We start from the raw sequence: 25,070 nt of genomic DNA, 5'->3' as shown, positions 1-25,070 counted from the left end.
TTAATTCCACTTCCCATTCCTATTCCGATATGTCTATCTATGGCCTCCTCCACTGTTGTGATGAGGCCACACTTAGGTTGGAGGAACAATACTTTATATTCCATTTGGTTAGCCTCCAACCTGACGGCATGAATATCAATTTCTCGAAATTCTGGTAATGTGCTCCACCCCCTCCCTTCACCATTTCCTGTTCCTTTTCCCCTTTCTAAGTTTATCTCCTTGCCTGCACATCACCCCCTCTGGTGCTCTGCCCCCTTTTCAGGGCCTCTGTCTTTTTCAGCAATCAACTTCCCAGCTCTTTACTTCATCCCTCCCCCTTCAGATTTCACCTATCACCTTGTGTTTCTCTCTCACCCCTCCCCCCACCTTTTAACTCTACCCCTCAGCTTTTTTTTCTCCAGTCCTGCAGTCCTTTGGGCTGCTTCAGCCCGAAGCATCAGCTGTACTCTTTTCCATAGATGATGCCTGACCTGTGAGTTCCTCCAGCATTTTGTGTGCATTGCTCGGATTTCCAGCATCTGCAGATTTTCTCTTGTATGTTATTATTTTACTTGATTTTAATTCAATTTTAGTATTTAAATGATTTTTCCAATGTTATATGCATACTATGTTTTATTTTTTACTGATGATTTTTAAATCTTAATAACGTTAGTCTATAGATGTCGCTGTCGAATCTCATGGATTTAGGGGAAGTATTTTAACAATACAAACTGTCAGAAAGCTATCAGAGTTTGGCTTCATTTTGCACTGACTGACACAGTCATAGCTATGCAAAAGTGCCGCAAGTGGCCATCAGCTGCAAAAGGTAAACGTGGCATTGGTTTGCTGTGAAGTGGGTTGTGACGTGACTGGGTCTAGTATAATCAAACCCACAAAATGGGTCCAGGTGCCAGAGGACAAGCATCTGATTTCCAGTATAATGCTGACTTCCACGACGTGGTGCACGGAATATTGTATACCGTTCTGGTCACCACACCACAGGAGGGATATGGTAACATTAGAGAAAGTGCAGAAGAGTTTTGCTTTAATTTGCATTGAATGCAACAAGGAAGTACAAGGGGTGATTGATAAGTTTGTGGCCTAAGGTAGAAGGAGGCAATTTTAGAAAACCTAGCACATTTATTTTTCCTACATTTACACACTTAGTCCAGCAGTCGTGGAGCATACGGATCCCTTCTTTGTAGAAGTCGGCGTCTTGGACCTCCATCTGTATACTACAAGAGCTGTATAACTCATCTTCTACCTTAGGCCATGAACTTATCAATCACGCCTGCTGTAGACCACCTGGAGGTCCAGGATGCTCTCGTTACATGCCCGTGCAGTTCAACTCCTTGAGTGATAATGCAAAAAGTTTGTAGTTAATAACTCATCTCCTTCTACCTTACGCCACAAACTGCTGTACATGTAGCAGTGGACTGCCGTAATCACTCCTGCTGTGGACCACTTCGTCAAAGAAGGGATCTGTATGCTCCATGACCGCTGGACTAAGTGTGTACATGTAGGAGGGGACTATGTTGAAAAATAAATGTGCTAGGTTTTCTAAAAGTGACTCCTTCTACCATAGGTCACAAACTTATCAATCACCCCTCGTAGTTCTAAGGAAAGATTAGATGGATGGGATTTATTCTCACTGAAATGTAGGAGGCCGAAGGGTGACTTTATGGAGGTTTATACAATAGTAAGGGACATAGATGGGATAGCTGTCAGAATCTTTTATTTTCCTCTTGGTCAGAGGAGTCTAGAACTGAAGGGAATAGGTGGGGATCTGAAGAGTAAATTTTTCACATAGAGGAAAACATTGAGGCAAATATAATTCCAATGTTACATGCATTTGCATTTGATTGGATAGGAAAGGCACAGAAAGATACAGGTCAAACAGTGGTAAATGGGATTAGCATGGGTAGCTATTACAGTTAGCATGGGCAAAGTGGGCACAAAAGCACCATTTCTGTGCTGTATCTTTCTGTCATTCTATTACACAGAAGACAGACAAGTGCTAATGCACATATTGCAGTGAGTTGGTAACTCTCAGTGGTAGCGTTGGCTTTCAGCACATTCGACCTCAATGTTTGCAATCTAATGCCAACTTTGTTCTGGCGTTCAGCATATCCAATGTAGTTAAAAAAGAAGTAAATCCAATTGAAGTGCTGAATTCAAACAAATAATTTTAAGTGTATGAAACAATAAATAAGAACATTAAAAATGGAGAGATCTGAGATTTAAAGTAGTGTTTTTAAATCAAGTCGTCACTTTTATTGTCATTTCAATCACAGTAAAAATGAGACCAGGACCATGGTGCTACCTGAAACAACACAAAACTACACTAGACCTCAGACCTACACAGGACTACATAAAGTGCACAAAACAGTGCAAGACAGTACAATAATTAATAAACAAGACAATAGGCACAGTAAAGAGCAAATTAAAACATAATAATAAATTATGTAAATATAAACAATGTTAGCAGGAATTGAGAAAGAAATGAGCAAAAATCGCAAAGGGAGCGGAATGGAGTTCAGGTGTGTGTGTGTGTGTGTGTGTGTGTGTGTGTGTGTGTGTGTGTGTGTGTGTGTGTGTGTGTGTGTGTGTGTGTGTGTGTGTGTGTGTGTGTGTGTGTGTGTGTGTGTGTGTGTGTGTGTGTGTGTGTGTGTGCAGACTCTGGGTATTGAGGAGTCTGATGGCTTGGGGGAAGAAACTGTTACACAGTCTGGTTGTGAGAGCCTGAGTGCTTCGGTACCTTTTGCCAGATGGCAGGAGGGAGAAGAGTTTGTATGAGGGGTGCGTGGAGTCCTTCACAATGCTGTTAGATTTACGAATACAGCGTGTGGTGTAGATGTCTGTAATCTCGGGAAGAGAGACCCCGATGATCTGCTCAGCTGACCTCACTATCCGCTGCAGGGTCTTACGGTCCGAGATGGTGCAATTTCCAAACCAGGCAATAATGCAGCTGCTCAGGGTACTCTCTGTAGAATGTTGTGAAGATGGTTAGTGGGAGATGGACTTTTCTCAGCCTTTACAGAAAGTAGAGACGCTGCTGGGCTTTCTTGGCTATGGAGCTGGTGTTGAGGGACCAGGTGAGATTCTCCACTAGGAGAACACCAAGAAATTTGATGCTCTTAATGATCTCCACTGCATCTCCTCTCTGTAAGCTGACTTGTCCTTCTTGCAGATGAGACCCACCACGGTGGTGTCATTGGCGAATTTGATGATATGGTTCGAGCTGTGTGTTGTAGCACAGTCATGGGTCAGCAGAGTGAACAGCAGTGGACTGAGCACACAGCCCTGGGGAGCCCCTGTGCTCAGTGTGATCGTGCTGGAGATGCTGCCTCCAATTTGGACTGACTGAGGTCTCCCAGTCAGGAAAGTCTAGGATCCAGTTGCAGAGGGAGGTGTTCAGGCCCAGTAGGCTCAGCTTTCCAATCAGTTTCTGAGGAATGATTGTGTTGAATGCTGAACTGAAGTCTATGAACAGCATTTGAACGTACGTGTCTTTTTTGTCCAGGTGGGTTAGGGCCAGGTGGAGGGTGGTGGCGATGGTGTCATCTGTTAAGCGGTTGGGACGATACACAGACTGCAGGGGGTCCAGTGAGGGGGGCAGCAGTGTCTTGATGCGCCTCATGACGAGCCTCTCAAAATGCTTCATGATGATGGATGTGAGTGCAACGGGACGGTAGTCATTTAGGCAGGACACTGAAGACTTCTTCAGCATGGGGACAATGGTGGTGGACTTGAAGCACTTTGGAACGATGTTGCTACTCAGGGAGATGTTGAAGATGACAGTGAGAACATCTGCTAGCTGGTCTGCACATCCTCTGAGCAGTCTGCCAGGAATATTGTATGGTCCAGCAGCCTTCCGTGGGTTGACCCTGCATAGAGTTTTCCTCACATCGGCCACAGTAAGACACAGCACCTGGTCATGGGGGGGGGGGGGGGGGGCGGTCTTCCTCGTCAGCACATAATTTTCCACCTCAAAATGAGCATAGAAGTTATTCATCAGGGAGGGAGGCATCACCAGCACAGGCAGGTGATGTTGTCCTGTAGTTGATGTCCTGAATGCATTTCCACATGTACCGCATGTCACTTGCTTCTGAACTGGTCTGGAGCGCCTGACCAGCGGTCTGTATGCTGGGATTAGCATAACAGAGATGTGGTCTGAGTAACTGAGGTGGGGGCGGGGCTCTGCCCGGTACATGTCAGGGATGTTTGTGTAAACAAGGTTCAACGCGTTCGCCGCTCTTGTTGCAAAGTCCACATGTTGATGGAACTTGGGGAGCACTGACTTGAGATTCACATAGTTGAAATCTCCGGCGACAATAAACAATCCATCAGGGTATATGTTCTGCAGTTCGCTAATAGCCCCATACATTTCACAGAGCGCCTCCTTAGCATTAGCGCTTGGGGAATGTGCACTCTGACTATGAAGACAGTGGTGAATTCCCATGGTAATAAAATGGTCTGCATCTAACAGTCACAAACTCCACTAGCGATGAGCAGTAACTAGAGACTAGCACGGAGTTCTTGCACCATCCTGTGTTGATGTATACACACAAGCCACCACCGTGAGCCTTACCGCACAGAGCTACATCTCTGTCGGCCCGAAACAAAGCGAGCCCGTCCAGCTGAACGGCGGCGTCCAGAACTCTGTCGCTGAGCCACGTTTCCGTAAAAACAAAAATGCAACAGACTCTAAACTCACGCGAGTCGTCCGCTGGAGTCAGATTTAGTCCAATTTATTGTCCAAGGAGCGGGCATTGGAGAGCAGAATGGATGGGAGAGCCGGCCGGCTAGGGTTTGTTTTCAGCCTAGCACGAACCCCTGCCTGCTTGCTGCGCTTCCGCTTCCCACACACCTGCGAGTGTTAGAATTTAAGATGTTACAATTTACTTCAAATAGGCTAGGAAATGCGGCACAAACATGACAAAATCTGCAGATGCTGGAAATTCAAGCAACACAAACAAAATGTTGAAGGAACTCAGCAGGCCAGGCATCACTGGAAAAGAGCAAACGGTCTACATTTTGGGCTGACACACTTCCTCTGGATAGGGTTTACTCTTTTCAAAGATGCTGTCATAGATACAGGCCTGTCGAGTTCCTCCAGTTTTTGTATCTGTTGTTAGGAATATGTAAGACTGGTGTCATTTCCTATTAAAGTATTTTTGCAGAGGTAGAAAATAAACAAATGCTTTAAAATACAATAACACTGGATCTGGAGTTGAATAAAAGCAGAATAAAGAATTCCATAACTGGAGACAGCACCAAGGTATTTTTAACTTAACTAAAACACAAAAGGGTTTCAATAGGATACCTCCACTAGTAAAAGACTGAGTAGGTGACATTGGGCATCAGCACTGGACTTTGAGGCTGATGGTTCTGAGTTCAAACCCAGCCGGGTCCTAACCTGGGCAGCAGCAGTATCTGGTGGAAGGAAGGCTGAGCAATCAGCTTCTGTATTTCGCCATGGTAAACACTATGGGCACTATGCTATCCATAGTGTTCACCATGAGTCATTGACAACAAGACGGCACTCAACCAGAACAATAGCTGATACTGGAAGTCTGCAGTAACTTCCATCTTTCAATAGTCTTCGTAGGAGCAACTGGGGATGTAAAATGTTAAGGCTGGAGTGGACTTATTGCTCCTTAAGGGCAATGTCATTGTAATCGTTGGGGGATTTTAACATGAAAGTGGATTGGGAAAACCAGGCCAGTACTGGACTTCAAGAGAGAGAATTTGTAGAATGTCTAAGGGTTTGCTTTTTAGAACAGCTTGTTGTTGAGCCCACTAGGGGGTCAGCTGTGCTAGATTAGGTGTTGTTCAATGATCCAGAGGTGATAAGAGAGCATAAGGTTAAGGAACCCTTCGGGAACAGTGATCACAATATGATCGATTTCACTTTGAAATTTGAGAAGGAGAAACTAAATTCCAATGTGCTGGTGTATCAGTGGAGTAAAGGAAATTATAATGGCACAAGAGGGGAACTGGCTGAAGTTGTCTGAAAACAGACACTAGCAGGAAGGACAGCAGAGCAGTAATAGCTTGAGTTTCTGCAAAAAATGAGGGAAGTGCAAGACAGATATATTCCAAATAAAAAGAAATTTTCAAATGAAAGAAGGACACTACCATGGCTGACAAGTGAAGCCAGAGCCAAAGTAAAAGCATAAGAGAGGGCATACAAGGAAACCAAAGTTAGTGGGAAGATAAAGGATTGGGAAGTTTATAAAAACTTGCAGAAAGAAACTAAGAAGGTCATTAGGAAGGAAAAGATGAATTATGAAAGGAAGCTGGTGACTAATATTGAAGAAGATACTAAAAGCTTTTCTAAGTATATAAAGGTTAAAAGAGAGTTAAGGGTAGATATAGGACCAATAGAAAATGATTCCGGAGATATTGTAATGAAAGATGCAGAGATGGCAGAGGAACTGAATGCGTAGTTTGCATCAGTCTTCACAGTGGAAGACATCTGTCAGAGAAGTGAAGTTTGTGCAGTGAAAATTACGACTCAGAAGGTGCTCAGGAAACTTAATGGTCTGAGGGTGGATAAATCTCCTGGACCTGATGGAATGCACCCTTAGGTTCTGAAAGAAGTAGCTGGAGAGATTGTGGAGGCATTAACAATGATCTTTCAAGAATCGATAGATTCTGGCATTGTACTGGATGACTGGAAAATTGCAAATGTTACTCCGCTATTTAAGAAGGGTGGGAGGCAGCAGAAAGGAAACTATAGACCTGTTAGCCTGACATCAGTGGTTGGGAAGTTGTTGGAATCGATTGTTAGGGATGAGATTACAGAGTACCTGGAGGCACATGACAAGATAGGTCAAAGCCAGACTAAACTGCTACAATTTTTTGAGGAAATTACAAGCAGGGTAGACAAAGAAGATGCCGTAGATGTGGTGTACTTGGACTTTCAGAAGGCCTTTGATAAGGTACCATACATAAGACTGCTTAGCAAGATAAGAGCCCATGAAATTATAGGGAAGTTACTAGTGTGGGTGGAGCATTGGCTGATCGGCAGAAAACAGAGTGGGAATAAATGGATTATATTTTGGCTGCAAGGGTTAAAGGATGTTGATGGCAGTTATATACAGGCCTCCCAACAGTGACTGGGAGTTGGACCACAGGTTACAACAGGAAATAGAAAAGGCGAGTCAAAAGGGCAATGTTATGGTAGTGATGGGAGATTTTAACATGCGGGTGGAAAATCAGGTTGGTAATGGATCTCAAGAGAGAGAGTTTGTTGAATGCCTGAGAGATGGTTTTTCAGAGCAGTTTGTCGTTGAGCCTACTAGGGGATCAATTAATCTGGATTGGGTGTTATGTAATGAACTGGAGAGGATTAGGGAACTTGAAGTAAAAGAACCCTTAGGAACCAGTGATCACAATAAGATTGGGTTCAACTTGAAATTTGATAGGGAGAAAGTAAAGTCTGATGTAGCAGTATTTCAGAGGAGTAGGGAAATTACAGTGGCATGAGAGAGGAGTTGGCCAAAGTAAATTGGAAGGAGAGGCTGGCAGGGATGTCAGCAGAGCAGCAATGGTGTGCGTTTCTGGGGAAAATGAGGAAGGTGCTGGACATGTGTATTCCAAACATGAAGAAATACTCAAATGGTAAAACAGTAGAAATGTGGCTGACTAGGGAAGTCAAAGCTATTGTAAAAGCAAAAGAAAGGGCATACAACAAAGCAAAAATTTGTGAGAAGATAGAGGATTGTGAAGTTTTAAAAAACCTACAGAGAGCAACTAAAAAAATCCTTAGAAGGGAATAGATTAAATATGAAAGCAAGCAAGCAAATAATATCAAAGTGGATAGTAGAAGTTTTGTAAAATAAAAGAGATGAGACTGGATATAGGACCACTAGAAAATGAGCCAGGAGAAATAATAATGGGGACAAGGGGATGGCTGATGAACTAAATCTTCATTGTGGAAGACTCTAGCAGTATGCCTGATCTTGTAATGTGTGAAGGAAGAGATGTGGGTGCAGTTACTATTACAAGGGAGAAGGTGTTCATAAAGGTGAAAGATCTAAAGGTACATAAGTCACCCGAATCAGAGAAACTGCACCCTAGTATTCTGAAAGAGGTAGGTTCAGAGATAGTGGTGGCATTAGAAATGATATTTCAAACATTATTGGAGTTTGGCATAATGCCTGAGGACTAGAAATTTGCAAATGTCACTCCACTCTTTAAGGAGGAAGGCAGGAGAAAGGAAATTACAGTATAGCCTGACTTCAATTGGTTAGGAAGATGTTGGAGTCAATTGTTAAGGATGAAGTGATGGAGTTCTTGCTGACACAGGACAAGATAGAACAAAGTCAGCTTGGTTTCCTTCAAGGAAAATCCTGCCTGATGAACCTGTTGGAATTCATTGAGGAGATTACAAGTAGGATAGATAAAGGGGATGTAGTCCTGACGAAGGGTCTTGGCCCGAAACGTCGACAGTGCTTCTCCCTATAGATGCTGCCTGGCCTGCTGTGTTCCACCAGCATTTTGTGTGTGTTGTTGTAGTGGATGTCGTATACTTGGACTTTCAGAAGGCCTTTGACAAGGTGCCACACATGAGGCTGCTTACCAAGTCAAGAGACCATGGTATTACAGGAACGCTACCAACATGGTTAGAGCATTGGCTGACTGGTAGGAGGCAGCAAGTGGGAATATAAGGATCATTTTCTGGTTGGCTGCCAGTGCATAGAGGTGTTCTGCACGGGTTGGTATTGGGACAGCTTCTTCTTATGCTGTATATAAATGATTTAGATGATTTTATAGATGGATTTCTTGCCAACTTTGCAGATGATACAAAGATTGGTGGAGGGGCAGGTAGTGCTGAGGAAACAGGTAGGATGCAGAAGACTTAGACAGATTAGGAAAATGGACAAGAAAGTGGTAAATGAAATACAACGTTGGAAAATGAGTGGTCATGCATTTTCATAGTAGAAATAAATGTGTGGACTATTTCCTAAACAGGGAGGAATTCCAGGAATCTGAGATGCAGAGAGACCTGGGAATCCTTGTGCAGAACATCCTGAAGGTTAACTTGCAGGTTGAGTCAGTGGTGAGGAAGGCAAATGCCATGAAAGCATTCATTTCACGAGGTCTAGAATACAAGAGCAAGGATGTGATGCTGAGGCTTTATGAGGTACTGCTGAGGCCTCACCTTGAGTATTGTGAATAGTTTTGGACTCCTCATCTAAGTAAAGATGTGCTGGCAATGGAGAGGGTCCAGAGGAGGTTCACAAAGATGATTCTAGGAATGAAGGGATTATCGTATGAGGAACGTTTGATTGCTCTGGGTCTGTACTCGCTGGAATTCAGAAAGATGAGGGGGGATCTCATTGAAACCTTTCGAATGTTGAAAGGGTTAGACAGAGTAGATGTGGAAAGGCTGTTTCCCATGACGGGAAAGTCTAAGACAAGAGGGCACAGACTCAGGATAGAGGGGTGCCCTTTTTAAAACAGAGATGCAGAGAAATTTCTTTAGTCAAAGGGTGGTGAATTTGTGGAATTTGTTGCCACATGCAGCTGTAGAGACCAGGTCCTTGGGTATATTTTAAGGCAGAGTTTGATAGGTTCTTGATTGGACTTGGGATCAAAGGTTATGGGAAAAAGAATGGGAACTGGGGTTGAGGAGGAAATTTTTAAAAAAGAATCAGCCTTGTTTGAATGGCAGAGCAGACTCGATGGGCCAGATGGCCTAATTCTGCATCTATGTCTTATTGTCTTATGGAAATAATCCATACATTACTCTTCCTCCCCCTTTAGATTAATGTAACATAAAACTATATGTAACTTTCCTGTAACAGACCATATTCAAGTAAACATGCTTTCACAATTACAGTCCATAACTAACATCACTATACTAAAGATTCAGTCTTTTGGGTGATGCTCTGTTTCCTTCAGGATAGCACCTTTGGACCTGTGGAGTGGCATTAGGTTTGGCAGGTGTCTCGTTAAAGACAATTTTTTTCTGTCGCAGGTGTCACATTGCTGTTAGTGACATGATCATCACTGAGAGGTAAGTCCAGTGGCTGTAACGTAAAAATCTTGTTGGATGCAGTCAACACAGGTATATTCTTCGGCTGAGCATCCAGTATCTGGTCCAATGACATTTCCAGGTCTGATCTTCAACATCCACTGTGTACATCAATGGTCCAGTTCTTACATCTATCCTACTGGGTGCCCGCTTCTCTTCTCAGTAATCATGTGCTAGGACTTCCAGTCCTATCTTGAAGTTTCTAATTGATTCATTTGGCAACTGGTTAATCAGTTTATTCTGCTCATCCCTCCATAGATCTGGATGCAGGAGGTCTATGCAAGATCTCAGATTCCTGCTCAGGAACAGGATTTCAGGTGTTTGATTTGCCGTCACATGAGCAGAGTTCCGATACACATAAAATTGTCAACCTCATACTGTTGAGAAATATCCTCCTTCTTCTTTGCTTTAATGTACTCCTTGAAGGTTTGGATAAACCTTTCAGCTAACCCCTTCATTGCTGGATGGTGAGGAGCTGACTTGAAATGTTTGATGCCATTTTTCTTCATGAGTAGTTTGAGCACCTCTGACATGTATTGTGGTCCATTGTCACCCGCAATTTGTTCGAATAGGTCATATCTAGTGAAAACGATCCTCAGTGGAAACAGACTTTTCTGATGTGGTTGAATTCATTGGCTTAGAAAATAATCAGCATCTGAAATCATAGTCAAAGCTAACCCTGTATCCATCTTCATTTTCAGTTCTACACCGGATACATCTACTGTGATTCATAAGAATGACAGCTCACCTTTGTCATACTCTGTGTTGTCTGATTCAGTTTCACATTGAGTCACTTTATGCATTTGTTTGGTTTTGTGTTTGAAACTTTTCACACTGCTATTCTTCTTCTCTTCAGTTGTGCCTTTCATCTGACTTGCACACCCTATGCTCTATGTGACCTTGTCAGTGATACTTCCTGCAAACTTTGAATCAACAGTTATTTGCATCATAGGAGGATTTGTCACATCAATAACATTTTTGACTTTTTGCACATTTAAGGGATATTTTATGTGTTTCACATTCTAAACTTTTTTCTGTGGTTGTATCACATCCTTTCCTTTCTACTATTAGAAAGGGATTTTACACCCCTTTCTAACAGCAGCCTCTTTTGAGTGCATTGACTATGCATACCACATACAAACCTATCATACAAACCTATCCCTTAATGTATCAGAAAGTCCATTTCTAAAGTCACAGTATTGGGAAACTTTGCGCAGTTCTGTAATGTATTAAGAAATGCTTTCATCCTTTGACTGGTTCCTTTTGTAAAATCTAAATTTCACAGCTATTACTAGCGATTTAGGGTTCAAGTGACTTGGTAAAATTTTAACAATTTCATCAAACATCTTGCTTGCTTTTCAGGGTTAGTAAGTTCTATAAAAGCTTGTACATTTTAGGACACATTAAGCTAAGATGTATGGCGGCTTTCTTTTTCTCATTCTCATTATTTGCGTTACAAAACAGTTCAACCCTCTCGATATACAATTCTCAGTTTTCATTAGAGCTATCAAATTCATGAACTTCCCTGACTAAAGTTATTGACACGTTATTTTTACTTTAACTTTGTTAGTTGTGTGTCTTTCACTGTGTGCTGTGCACTCTTACTCACGTGCCCCTTTGTTCATGGCTTTGACTCTGTGACTGCTTCCTCCGTACAGATGAACTCTTTCCTCTCATTGTCTCTCTCTCTCTTCTGAAGTCTGTCAGCCCATAACTGTTAGTGCCGTTGGTGATATTTGCTGACATTCTGGTTTTTACTCATCGCCAATGTGTTGTATCTGTGCAACTGCAGTACAGGTGTTCACTTGGCGGAGAATCTCACCTGGTCCTTCAACACCAGCTCCATAGCAAAGAAAGCTCAGCAGTGTCTCTACTTTCTGCGAAGGCTGATGAAGTCCATCTCCCACCCCCCCATCCTCATCACATTCTACAGGGGTTGTACTGAGAGTATCCTGAGCAGCTGCATCACTGCCTGGTTCGGAAATTGCACCATCTCGGATAGCAAGACCCTGCAGCAGATAGTGAGGTCAGCTGAGAAGATCATCAGGATCTCTCTTCTCGCCATTATGGACATTTACACTACACACTGCATCCACATAGCAAACAGCATTATGAAGGACCCCACACACCCTTCATACAAACTCTTCTTCCTCCTGCCATCTGGGAAAAGGCACCGGAGCATTTGGGATCTCACGACCAGACTATGTAACAGTTTCTTCCCCCAAGCCATCAGACTCCTCAATACCCAGAGCCTGGACTGACACCTTACTGCCCTCTACTGTGCCTATTGTCTTGTTTATTATTTATTGTAATGCCTGCACTGTTTTGTGCACTTTAAGCAGTCCCGGGTAGGTCTGTAGTCTAGTGTAGTTTTTTTTTTCTGTGTTGTTTCTTTATGTAGTTCAGTGTAGTTTTTGTACTGTTTCATGTAGCACCATGGTCGTGAAAAACATTGTCTCATTTTTACTGTGTACTGTACCAGCAGGTATGGTCAAAATGACAATAAAAAGCGACTTGACTCGACTTAAAGGCACACACTCAGCAATTCAGGAAAAGCTTCTTTCCCTCTGCCATCTGATTCCTAATTGGACTTTGAACCCTTGAACACTACCTCAATTTTTAAAATATATTTATATATAAAAAATATATTTATATATATATTGCTTGATTTTTAATCTATTCAATATACATATACAGTAATTGATTTACTTATTTATTATTATTATTTTATTTTGTGTTTATTTTTTCTTCTAGATTATGTATTGCATTGATCTGCTGGTGCTAAGTTAACAAATTTCACTTCAGATGCCAGTGATAATAAACCTGATTCTGAATGGTGAAAGTAAAAACAAAATAACATCCAGTGAGAGGCAGTTCTGTGGGCAAAAGTGCCTTGTTAATGAGAGAGGTTAGAGGAGAATGGCCAGACTGGTTCGAGCTGACAGTAACTCAAATAACCACACATCCACACTATCGAGGCCTTTCCACATTTGGTAAGTTTCAATGAGATCCCTCCTCATTATTCTGAATCCCATTGAATACAGGCCCAGAACCAGCAAACTCTCCTCGTAAGGTAAACCTTTCAATCCCAGAATCTCTTTTGAACTCTCTCCAATGGCAGCACATCCTCTCATAGATAATGGGCCCAAAGCTGTTCACAATGCTCCAAGTGATGCCTCACCGGTGCCATTATAAAGCCTCGACAATCCATCCTTAGTTTTATATTCTAATCTTCTAGAAATGAATGCTAACATTGCATTTCTCTTCCTCACCATCGACTCAACATCCAAAATAACCTTTAGGGAATCCTGCACAAGGCCTCCCAAGTCCCTTTGTGCCTTAAGTTTTTGAATTTTCTCTGCATTTCATAAATAGTCTATGCTTTTATTTCTTCTACCAAAGTGCAGAACCATACACTTCCTGACACTGTATTCCATCTGCCATTTCTTTGTGAATTCTCCTAATCTGTAGCCCTCTGCTTCCTCAACACTACCTGCTTTTTCACCTATCTTTGTATCATCCACAAACTTGGCCAAATAGCCATCTATTTTGTCATCCAACTCTTTTCCTCCTGACAATCAACCAATGCTCTATCCACGCAGGTATCTTTCCTATAATACCATAGGCTCTCAAACTGTTAAGCAGCATCAATTGTGATACCTTGTCAAAGGCCTTCTGAAAATCCAAGTGCACAATATCCTTCTCCTTTGTCTATCCTGCTTTTTATTTTTTCAAAGAATGCCAACAAATTTGTCAGGCAAGATTTTCCATTAAGGATGCTGATTGTGGGCTATTTTATCATATGCTTCCAAGTACACTGAAACCACATCCTTAACAATCAACTTTAATGTCTTCCGAACCACTGAGATCAGACTAACTGGCCTATAATTTCCTTTCGTCTGCCTCTCTCTTTTCTTGAAGAGTGGAGTGATATTTGCAATTTTCCAGTCCTCTGGAACCATGCCAATATCTATTGATACTTGAAAGATCATTGCTAATGCCTCTACAATCTCATCAGCTACCTCTTTCAGAACACTGGGGTATAGAACATGTGGTCCAGTTGACTTATCTACCTTCAGACCTTTCAGTTTCCCAAGCAGCTTTTCCCTAGTAATGACAACTTCACTCAGTTCTGTCCCCTGGCATTCTTGAACTTCCAGCATATTGCTAAAGTTTTCCATAGTGAAGACTGATACTAAGTATTTATTCAGTTCATCTGCCATTTCCTCATCCCACATTTCTACCTCTCCTGCATTATTTTGCAGTGGTCTAATAACTACTCTCTCTGCCCTTTTACACTTCATGAAACTGAAGAAACATTTGGTATCCTCATTAATATAATTGACTAGCTTACCTTTGTGTTCCATTTTCTACTTCTTTATGACTTTTTTAATTGTCTTCTGTTGGTTTTTTAAAAGCTTTCCAATCCTCTCACATCCCACTAATTTTTGCTCTCTTATATGACCTTTTCTTTAGCTTTTATGTTGGGTTTGACTTATCTTGCATCATCCTGCTTATAAAATACTTCCTTTTCTTTAAGATGTATCTACCTGTGCATTTTGGATGCACCTATCCTAGCTGATCCCAGAGTGGGCTCAAAAATGAGCTGCTCTGAAAAGCCATCTTGTAGCAATCTACAAACTCTCCCTCTTGAGATCTAACACCAACCAGGTTTTCCCAATCTACCTGCATATTGAAATCCCCCATGACTATTGTAACTTTGGCCTTTTGACATACATTTTCTGCCTCCTGTTGTAAATTGTAAAACACATCTTTGCTACTGTTCAGAGGTTTGTGATATATTATCATGAATAATATTATCATGTACCCCATGGGCCAACATGGGCCATAGTATAGCAATTAGCACGATGCTATTACAGCTTGGTGCATTCTGAAGTTCAGAGTTCAATTCCAGCATCATACTGTAAGTTGTTTTTATACGTCCTCCCCAAGCAATGTTTTCTGTATGTCCTCCGGTTTCCTCCCACTGTCCAAAGACGTACCGGGTAGGTTAATTGATCATGATGAATTGTTCCATGATTACTTTAGGGTTAATCGGGTTTGTCAGCGGTTGCTGGGGTGGGGTGGTTTGAAGAGCCAGTGGACCTACTCCATGCTGTATTGGTAAATAAATAAAATAATTTTTCAATGCAGTGTCCCATTGTATAAAGCCTGCAGGTCAGTTTGCGATATTTATTAACAAAACATACAGTCTCATATTACACCAAACATCAGATAACACTGTAGATTAGATATTTTATTAATGCACACAGCCTTCCCCAGCTTTTCAGGTGATCTCCCTGGAAGATGAAAAGCTAATCTGCATTATATTGCAAAAAGAATTAACACAAAATGGTTACTTTTTTTTAGGGATAGTATGTTTGCTAGTCAGTACAGTCCAAATGCATGTTTTTGCAAAGCATGATAGTAGTTTCATTTTTTTAATCTCTTAGTAATCATTTTAATGTAAATTCAAATTAGGAGATTCATATTTTCTGAAGTCTTAATTAATGGTACTAGTTGAGGAACTGATATTAACCAAGGTTGTCATTTTGTTTCTACTTTGGAGATTTCAGAGCAAGCATTCAAAAGCAAAATGCTGACTTGTAATTTATGGTGACGATCCAATTGCAAAAACCTGTGTCTATGTAGTCAGGCAGAATAGAGAATCGTGCCTGTTGTTTCCAGCAGGAGTGAAAATAACCTGGGACCTTCCTCCTGAGCTGGTCTTAAAAGAGTGCTCCCACACGGACTTGAGTCAGGGTCTAGTTAATAAGGTGAGATAAGTGGCAGCATTGTTGATCCTTGGGTTGACTTATTCTTGTGACCATGTGTACCTATGTAAGCTGTGTTATTTATGCAGCTCCTTTTGTACATTGCAGGACAGTGTAGGGCTTTGTGTGAGTCACTGCTTTAGATTTTATTTAATGTCTTTTGCTAACTTGAGTCTGTGGTATTTGTATGATTAGTCTTAAATCTCCATGTGAACCTGAGGCACTGATGTGCTTTATTATGCTGGTGTGGTAACTTTATCCAATACACTTTATTTGGTCTGATGATGATTCAGGAGATGTATTTTATTTGAAATCTGACTTGTCTCTGATGCACCATCAATAACTCTCAGAGACTGGAAGTGAACAATAGGCTTTTATTAACAGCGAAAAGGGAGCACGACATCTCGGAGACTGAGGGAGGAGCAGTGCCCCAATCGCCTTTATACAGGGGTCTGTGGGAGGAGCCACAGGAGCAGTCAGCAGAGGGGCGTGTCCAGACAGGTATACATAGTTTACCACGGCCTCTCTATGTACATTGTTTTTCAGCAAACTTCTGTTTGTTAGTAAAATATGTTACAGCTTTAAACTACCTTGCTGGACTGCCTGCCTTAAAGAGGTCCAGAACGTGCCTGTACTATTAGCTTGGTAGTTACTTTTACATTATCTCTTTGTCTTTCAAAAGGTTCGAAAGGTTTTTTTTCACAGCTGGATAAGTAAACACGTGAAAGAGTCATAGGGTCATACAGAACAGTGTCATACAAACATGTCTGTGTTGACTATTTTGCCAATCTATACCCATTTGCCTGCATTAGGTACATATCCTTCTATGTCTTGTGCATTTAGGTGCCTGTTTAAATGCCTCTGAAAGGTGATTGTATCTTGATAACCCCACCCCCTCTGGTAGTGCTTTGCAGATGTCAAGAACATTCCATTTTTTTAAATCTGTTGGATCATCTTTCATTATGATCAATTCTCAGGATGAAGAATTTTCTTCTTGAAAAGATGATCCCTTTGTTTTGAGGCAGTTACTCCTGATCCTGCAATTTTTTTCTGGATCCAGAACTGGCTTGCCCACAGAAGGAAAAGAGTGGTTGTAGATGGGTCATATTCTGCATGTAGGTCAGTCACCAGTGGGGTGCCTCAGGGATCTGTTCTGGGACCCTTACTCTTCATGATTTTTGTAAATGATCTGGATGAGGAAGTGGAGGGATGGGTTAGTAAGTTTGCTGATGACACAAAGGTTGGAGGTGTGGATAGTGTGGAGGGCTGTCAGAGGTTACACAGGACATTGACAGGATGCAAAACTGGGCTGAGAAGTGGCAGATGGAATTCAACCCATATGTGTGAAGTGGTTCATTTTGGTAGGTCAAATATGATGGCAGGATATAGTATTAATGGTAAGTCTCTTGGCAGTATGGAGGATCAGAGGGATCTTGGGGTCCGAGTCCATTGGACGTTCAAAGCTGCTGTGCAGGTTGACTCTGTAGTTAAGAAGGTGTACTGTGTATTGGTCTTCATCAATCGTGGAACTGAATTTAGGAACCGAGAGGTAATGTTGCAGCTATATAGGACCCTGGTCAGACCCCACTTGGAGTGCTGTGCTAATTTCTGATCGCCTCACTACAGGACGGATGTGGAAACCATAGAAAGGGTGCAGAGGAGATTTACAAGGATGGTGCCTGGATTAGGGAGCATACCTTATGAGATTAGGTTGAGTGAACTTGGCCTTTTCTCCTTGGAGTGATGAAGGATGAGAGGTGACCTGATAGAGGTGATAGACCTGAAGATGATGAGAGGATTTGATCATGTGGATAGTCAGAGGCTTTTTTCCAGGGCTGAAGTGGTTGCCACAAGAGGATACAGGTTTAAGATGCTGGTGAGCAGGTACAGAGGAGATGTCAGGGGTAAGTTTTTTACTCAGAGAGTGGTGAGTGCGTGGAATGGGCTGCCGGCAACAGTGGTGGAGGCGGATAATTAGGGTCTTTTAAGAGACTTTTAGATAGATACATGGAGTTTAGTAAAATAGAGGGCTATAGGTAAGCCTAGTAGTTTCTAAGGTAGGGACATGTTCGGCAGAACTTTGTGGGCCGAAAGGCCTGTATTGTGCTGTAGGTTTTCTAATCCCTGGTCCTTCTGCACATCATTTACAGCATTCAATCAATACATCACAATCCTACACTAATCACATTTTTCATTCTCCCCTTCCACATATATTCTACCACTCACCTACACGCTCGGAGAAATTCAGAACTTTCAATTAGCCTATTAACATGCACACTTTTGGGATGTGAGGAAATTCATTAACTGAAAGGGAGGACATGCAAACTCCAAAAAAAGACAACACTAGAGTTCATTTTCTCTCTCATGCCTCTATCATTCCCTTTACTCCCCTATAATACTGATACATCTGTGCTTAGCTTTCCCTCTCAAATCGCAGGGTGAATTATATCATATTATGATCACTGTTCCTTTACCTTAAGCTCCCAAACCAAATATAGTTCATTATACAACACCCAATCCTGAATAGCTCATGCCCTAGTGAGCTCAACCATGAGCTGCTCTAAAAAGCCATCTTGTAGGCATTCTACAAATTCTCCCTTTCTTTAGGGATCCAACATTAACCTGATTTTCACATTCTATCTTCATATTGAAATCCCTCATGACTATTCTAACATTGCCCTCTTGATATGCCTTTTCTATTTCTGTTGTAATTTATATTCCTCATCCTGGCTACTGTCCGGAGGCCTGTACTTAACACCCTTCAGGGTCTTTTTATCCTTGCAGTTCTTAACTCTATCCAAAATTATTCTATATCTTCTGATCCTATGTCATCTCTTTCTAAGGATGTGATTTCATTTCTTTCTTAGAGTCACCCCAGTATCCTCTGCCTACCTGCCTGTCGTTTTGATTTCCTTGGATGTTGTTAAGCTCCCAAATATGATCTTCTTTCAGCCACATCTCAGTGATGCCTACAACATCATACCTGCCAATCTCTAACTGCGCTACAAGATCATCTAACTTATTCCTTAAATTGTGTGCATTCATATATAGCACCTTCAGTCCTGCATTTGTCAACCTTTTTGATTTTTGTCACCTTGTTACACATTCCTCTGACTGCAATCTTGCTGTATCATCTGCCTGTCCCTCCTGACAATCTCACTGCATACTGCCTCTGCTTGTATACCAATGGCCCCATTCTCAGCCCTATCACTCCGGTTCCCATCCCCCTGCCAAATCAGTTTGAATCCTCTGAGTTTCCCCTCCTATTCCTGTTAAAATTTTCACCCTTCACCTTTAACCCATAACCTCTGGTTGTGGTTCCATCCAACCTCAGTGGAAAAAGACTGTTTGTATTTATGCTATCTATACCCTCATAATTTTGTATAGCGCTGTCAAATCTCTCCTTATCTTCTACATTCAAGGGAATAAAGTCTTATTCAATCTTTCCTTACAACTTAGGTGCTCCAGTCTCAGCAACATCCTTGTAAATTTTCTCAGTATGCTTTCAACCTTATTTACATCTTTCCTGTATGTAGGTGACCAAAACTGCACTCAACACTCCAAATTAGGCTTCACCAAAATCTTACACAACTTCAACATAACATCCCATCTCCTGTACTTAATATTTTGATTTATGAAGGCTGTCCTCCAGTCGTCTTGTACCTCTCCTGTTGCCAAGGATGATTTAAATATCTCTACTAGGGCTCCCACAGGGTCCAAAGGAACATCTTATCAGGCCCTGGGGTTTTATCCACCCAGATTTATCTCAGGACAGTAAACACCTCCTCTGTAATCTGTACAGGGTCAATGAATTTGCCATTTTGCCTCACTTGTATAGACTCTGTGTCCATCTCCTCAGTTAATACAGATGCAAAAAAATTATTTAAGTTCTTCCCCATTACTGTGAGGTCAGGAATTTACTGATGAAGAGCTGAGAGCAAGTTGGTGATTTTCATATTTCCACATGTACAAATAAAAATCACAAATCTCCTAGCAGATGTTGTGTCTGGACTGGCAGGCCAGTGAGAGTACAGCATTTAAAACTGACATTTTCCGTGGCAGATTTCCAGAGTAGCACAGATGGGGGCTAAAAATAACAAATTCCACTTTTCCTCACTCTACAGCTCTGGATTCACAGCAACAGAAGATTAGTGATGATTGATGTTACGTATTTATTCTTTCAGTAATATTTGAGTAACATTGTAAATGTATTGTTTGTTAAGCATGTTTTTTGTTTACATAATTCATTAAGGGTTATATGTAATATCTTTCAATCACATATCTCGTTATGCTGCCACATCATAAGTGTATGCCACGCTAAAGTGAAACAAAATTAAAAGTACACACATTACTCCCAGCTCCGTGTTTTACTTTAGATTAGTTTGATGTTTTGGAGTTAGAAATCATATTAGATGAAGCTATGGTTTAATGAGAATGAAGAATGGAAAAGCAGTAAGAAAGAGAAAAATGGGGCTAAGAAGTTCATTAGTGAAGGGCGAAGGAGCAAAGAGGCTGCAGTCAGAGAAAAGGCCCTTTAGCCCGGAACTATCTCTGCTGACCAAGGTGTGTATTCAGTATTATCTCACTTGGCTTATCCTAGCATTTGGCTTGTATCTCTCTAAACATTCGTCATCACACACCTGTCCACATTTTTTTAAATTTATTTATTTTAGAGATACTGTGTGGAACCCACCTATGTTTTCTTAGCTCAATTAGAGGACAATCAACTAACCGGTACATCTCGTCTTTGGAATGAGGGAGAAACTGCAGCACCCAGAGGAAGCACAATCACTCACAAGAAGGGTGTATAAACCTCTTACAGACAGCGTTGGAATTGAACTCCAAACTTCAGCTGCTAACTGCTACGCTAATGCTTAGTTTGTAAATCCAGTATACCTGCTTCAACCACTTCCTCTGGCAGCTAATTCCATATATATCATCTGTAGGAAAAAGCACAGTCGACGTTTCGGGCTGAGACCCTTTGTCAGGACAGAAACGGCCCGAAACATCAACTGTGCTTCTTCCTATAGATGCTGCCTGGCCTGCTGTGTTCCACCAGCATTTTGTGTGTGTTGCTTGAACTTCCAGCATCTGCAGATTTCCTTGTGTTTGCGTATATAGATCATCTGTTATGTTAAAAAAAAATCTTGCTCCTCAGGTTCTCACTAAATATTCCACTTCTGACTTTAAAGCTATGTCCCTTAGTTATCAACTCTCCACGGTCTCCATCAGTGGAGGTTCACCACAAGGCTGGGTACTAAGCCCATTTGCTTTACACTTGTGATGGTGTGGCTAAGCATACCTCCAATACCATATTCAAGTTTGCTGACAACACCACCGTCATAGGCCGCATCAAAAGTGGTGATGAATCAGCGTATAAGAGGGAGTTAGAAAATTTGGCTGAGTGGTGCCCTACCAACAATCTCTTCCTCGATGTCAGGAAGACCAAGGAGCTGAATATTGACTTCAGGAGAAGATAATCAGAGGTCCATGAGCCATTTCTCATTGGAGGATCTGAGGTGGAGATGGTCAACAACTTTAAATTCCTTAGTGTTAATATTTTGGAGGACCTGCCACAGGCCCAGAAAGTAAGTGCAATTACAAAGAAAGCACAGCAGTGCCCCTACTTTCTGAGGAGTTTACAAAGATTGAAAATGATATTTACAGGTCTATAGCTGTGCGGTGGAGAGTATGTTGACTGTTTGCATCACAGCCTAGTATGGAAACACCAATGCACTTGAATGGAAAATCTAAAAAAAGTAGTGGATATGGCCCAGTCCATCACAGGTAAAACCCTCCCAACTATTGGGCACATCTACATTAAATGCTGTTGCAGGAAAGCAGCATTCATCATCTGGGACCCCAACTACCCAGGATATGTTTACAGGAACCATAAGACTCACACCACCAAGTTCAGAAACCCCCTTCACCGACAGGGTCTTGAACCAAAGGGGATAACTTCACTCACCTTCACTTGGCCAAACATTGAAAGGTTACCAGAACCAATGGACTCATTTTCAAAGACTCTCCATCTCATGTTCTCAATATATATTGCTTACTTACTTAATATTATTTATTCTTTTTGTCTTTGCACAATTTGTTGTCTTCTGCACTCTGGTTGATTCAATTATGGTTATTATTCTATGGTTCTGGAGAATCTCAGGGTTGTATATGGTGACATAAATGTACTTTGATAATAAATTTCCTTTGAACTTTAAAAGACAGCTCACAGTATCTATGCCACACATGACTTTTATAAATCTCCCTGTACAATGTTACTCAAATATTACTTAAATATTAAATACAGACCATCTTCAATTGCCACCTTTTGTTGTCCTACAACCCAAGGACCTCTCCGAGGTCATCAGGGAGTAAAAATATAACCTAAGAACTATATGTACCATATGATGAGTTCCAATGCACATTGGTACCTATTACTTTTAGTTCAGTTTTGTCTGCCTTAACAACAGAACTTCGTTTAGGAGCTCTATGCTTGCTATCTATTTCACAGCAATACATAAAAGTCTACTCACACAACAGGGATCTGGTAGATAAGTGGAACTGAAACCAAAATCTGTTTGGTGATGATCTTCTGAGGGCAAAGCAGGCTTGAAGGGGTCATCTCCTGCTCCTATTTCCCATGGTTTATCTTTAACTGCACAACACAGCTTATTGTTCCTATTTAAAAGTGATTGCATTTCTAGGCCAGTAAGTTTAAATACCAGTAGAAAAAAATGCCAGAGTCAATACAGCATCTCAAATGGAGGAATGCTGACCTGAGTGACTTCTCAAGATTTGTTGTGACCACCTTTCCCATGTGCCTGAAGCACACACAGGACATTTGACAAATAGGCTGACAACATTGAAGAGGTTGTGGGGGAAAATATACTATGCTGAAAAGGTAGCCTTTCCTTAATATAATACATTCAGTATATACTTCAGTTCATTGAGGAATAACCTGTCTGTAGAAAACAAAACAGAGACGAAAATAAACCTTGTTTTTGGAGGCATAAATAAAGGAGGTGGAAAGGTAAATGATTTTAAGAAATGTGCTGGCTAATTTGTCCAATGGGAGAGAAGGTCATTCAGATTCTTGTTGTTCTACATGCCCTCTCTGTAGTATATGAAGAAAAGCATATTTGCCTTTAGATTTTCATATGACTTCTCCATAACTACTCCAAATAAATAAAATTGGTTGACTAGAGGGATTATTTGGAGCATTGGCATTTAAATTGAATCTGCTAGGCTTGGCCATCACCAAGTTCTTCCCTAACTGCATCTTCCCAGTCACTGAAAAGCTGCTTCTGAATCTCATTTTGGATTATGTCCATTGGGCATGATCTTCATCAGACTACAGCTCCAATAAAGGGAGCAGCACCCAGCATATACGTCGCCTTTCTTGAACTCAATAAGCGTTCTACATCAAAACAGATGGACTGTGGAACACCCAATTTAAAGTCAGCCACATACTAATAACCTCCATCTTATTCTTGTTCTACAATAGTATACAAAGCATGATTCTAACCAACGAGTCTACAACAGAACCAACATCAGTTAAGATTGATGTCAAAGAAGGCTGACTCATTCCTCTCACATTTTGTTCAGTCATCCTTGCTGCAGTGTTGTTTCCTATCTCTAACAAACCTCCCTTGTGAATAGAGCTAATCTTCAGAGCCAATGGGAAGTCTTTCTGCTAGTCTCTAGAATCAAGTTTACCCAAATTTCAGTGAAATTGCAGTTCTCGGATGCACTTACATTTATGTACACCCAGAGGTCAAATTTCAGCCAGCTTTTATGCTTTCTTTGAAGCATTTTATAGAAGGGCCTTGTACTCAATATCCACAAGATAAAGGCCATCGGGCAATGTGACCCTACTGTGTTGCACTGTTGTCCAGCAATAAGTTTTCACCCTGAAACCCTGGAAAACATGGACTGCATGTTTTCCATATGTTGGGGGCCATCTCAGCAAAGGCAGATATTCATGATGAAATTTTTCTCCTCTTTCAGTGTACCAGCACAGCCTTTGGTTGATTGAGGTAAACGATGGTTGAAGATCACGACCTTAGACCAGGGGAAAAAAAACTCCCTGTCTACTGAGCATCAATGACCTCTGATTTCCTTGGTGCTCCTGAGGTCTGGGCTATCGAAAATAGTTGTTTCACATTACTGAGAAGCACAATTAATGCTGTCTCTGCAAACTCCTTCAAACACTCTAGCTAAATAGGCAAACCAATGTTCATGACTTCTCAGCAGTCAGCATCCCCAGTGTTGTGTCCCTGATTCAATTAGTTTGCTACGTTGCTGGGCTATGTCACTCATGTGCCTGATACTAGATCCTTTCTTCAGATCTATCATTGAAACAGATTGCCCGGTATATAAAGGAAACAATTCAAGGATTTTTTTATTTCAATGCCTCTGAAGAAATACAACATTTTTACTCACACCAGTGGCTCTCGGGCCTGTGACCAAAGTGAAGAAAGGATCACTTGGACTACTGTTGAGAAGCTCAAGGCCAGGCAGAAAGCTTGGCTAAGTAATGGAAGGAAAGCACAATCTCGTACATTATCAACTACTCATTGTCTCAGGCATCATCTGAACATTCTGTGGAAGAGTCTCTGCATTCCTACATTGGCTATATTAGCTTTTTCAGAACCCACAAAACTGTAATAGAGGTTGTCCATCTCACTCTCTTTTATATTTTAACTCTTTCATATTTTAACTTTTTAATTGGCCCAGTTCTAGAAAGATAGCATCTATGCGACTATCAGTACTTGATTTTGCCATTTACCTGAATCCTACTTGCTAGTACTTGGTCTGTAGCCTTCTATGTTTTGGTGATTGAAGGGCCCATATAATTACTTCTTAAATGTTGTGCGAACACCTACCTCTGCACTCATTCCAGTAGAAAATTCCAGATTTGTCTGCTCTCTGAATAAAAGACAATCTGCCTCAGATCATCTCTTATGCTAAACCTGTTCCTATTAGTTTCAGATACATGTGCCATAGCAAAAGGTTTCCTACCATTCACCCCTCATAATTTTGCAACTCTGGGTCTATTCGTTCTCTCCCCTTCCACTTCTGTCCATCATCCCTCTTCACCTGGATCAACCTATTGCCTTCTAGCTCACGCTTCACCCTTTCCCTCCACCTTTTAATACTGTCCCTCTCTCCTGTATCTTGCAATCCAGATGAAGAGCCTCGACCTGAACCGTAATTGTCCATTTCTTTCCGTAAATTCTACCTGACCTGTTGAGTTCCACCAGCTGTTT

General features: G+C 41.4%; 1 protein-coding gene across 3 annotated transcripts in view; it reads left to right on the top strand.

Annotated features, from left to right (window-relative positions):
- Positions 1-416: 416 nt before the first annotated feature.
- The window catches only part of ptgis (prostaglandin I2 (prostacyclin) synthase), a 173,578-nt gene continuing 148,924 nt past the window's right edge, over positions 417-25,070 (top strand). For 2 of the 3 annotated variants that reach the window (XM_073061778.1, XM_073061779.1), the window contains exon 1: positions 427-534. The gene's annotated coding sequence lies outside the window, so the exon portion shown is untranslated. Of the gene's footprint in view, positions 535-25,070 lie in introns of all 3 variants that reach the window. The other variant, XM_073061777.1, reaches the window with a different exon arrangement.

Source organism: Hemitrygon akajei, chromosome 11, assembly GCF_048418815.1.
Source record: "Hemitrygon akajei chromosome 11, sHemAka1.3, whole genome shotgun sequence".
NCBI classification, from domain to species: Eukaryota; Metazoa; Chordata; class Chondrichthyes; order Myliobatiformes; family Dasyatidae; genus Hemitrygon; species Hemitrygon akajei.
This window is presented reverse-complemented; position numbering and strand designations above follow the sequence as displayed.